Raw genomic sequence first — 1,152 nt, forward strand, 5'->3', positions numbered from 1 at the left:
GAGAATGGAATGAAATTCCAGGTTCTTTCAAATTAATGGGGGAAGGGCAGAGGGAAGGCTCTAGAATCCAAATGTCAAGCCTTGGAAAATGTGGATTCACAAAATCTGAATCAGAAAAACCGTATTCCCTTCCAAGCCTTCTATGTTCAATCTCAGTTCGGTTATGACCACTTTGAAAGCAAAATACAAACAAAAGGCAGCTGACGTGTCTGTCATGTATGTTTCTCAGGGGGAAACAAGTTCCCACTTGCAAAGGGAATAATCACCCCCAAAAGTCTCCTGCCCTGGAAATGCCTTCAGAAATGCCACATGCCTGTGCTGCAAGACCAATCCACCCCTCAACCCAGCCCCTGCCACACACAAACACAGCCTTAAAAAAAAGAAAAATCACTTTGTGTTCTCTAAGTTTTTCAAACTCCCGGACTGAAACTGACATAGAAACCCATCAAAGACTCTCAGTTCCGTCCCCAACGTCATTGAGGGATCCCCGGGAAGGAGAAGAGGGGAGTAGAAGAGGTGCGCCTGCAGCTCCTGCGCCCGGGTCTCCACCCTGGAAACGCAACGCAGGGCACTGCCCGGGAGGAGGAGAGCGAAGCCGACCCTGTAAGGCAGTACCTGGAGCCGATCCTCGAGGGGCCGCCGCTGCCGGCGCTCCTGGGGCGGGCGGGGGTTCCGGAGGGGGGCTCCCTCGCGCTCGCCCCTCGCCTTCAGCAATTTGGCCGCCGTCGCAGCTCGAATCGTTTTTAAATTTCCCTCTCTGGAGCTGTCCAGCTCAGAGCATGCGCAGTAGCCGTGCGGGGGGCTTTTCCCCAAGGGTCAGTTACAGGGCAGGGTCAAGGGGATTGCAACGAGCGTATCCCAGCAGCAGCGAGCCTTGCACGCCTCGGGGTTCCGGGGGTGTGTTGGGGGGGAGGTGCGGGGGGCACAGGGGGAGGGACACCCCTCTCCAACTTTGCCAGCGGTGGCAGCGACTGCATGCCCGCGAGCTTGCGTTGAGGAGCAGTGGGAGGACGATTTAGGCCAAAAGAATTAAGTTGCAAAAGGACGCTGGGTGCATTAAAACTTGCAGTCCGTCACTGGCCCGGGGGCAAAGGAGGTGGGCGGGCGGAAAGATCCGTCACAACCTTCGGTCTTCCCCAAAGTGGGGACGGG

The 1,152-nt window shown here is 56.2% G+C and overlaps 1 protein-coding gene across 1 annotated transcript in view; it reads right to left on the bottom strand.

Moving 5' to 3' along the window:
* FOXN4 (forkhead box N4) overlaps positions 1-711 on the bottom strand; it is a 37,754-nt gene extending 37,043 nt beyond the window's left edge. Inside the window, exon 1 of the mRNA XM_012650172.1 lies at positions 616-711. The gene's annotated coding sequence lies outside the window, so the exon portion shown is untranslated. The remainder of the gene's footprint in view (positions 1-615) is intronic.
* Positions 712-1,152: the final 441 nt, after the last annotated feature.

This window comes from Propithecus coquereli, unplaced genomic scaffold (assembly GCF_000956105.1).
Source record: "Propithecus coquereli isolate 6110/MARCELLA unplaced genomic scaffold, Pcoq_1.0 Scaffold314, whole genome shotgun sequence".
Taxonomy (NCBI): Eukaryota; Metazoa; Chordata; class Mammalia; order Primates; family Indriidae; genus Propithecus; species Propithecus coquereli.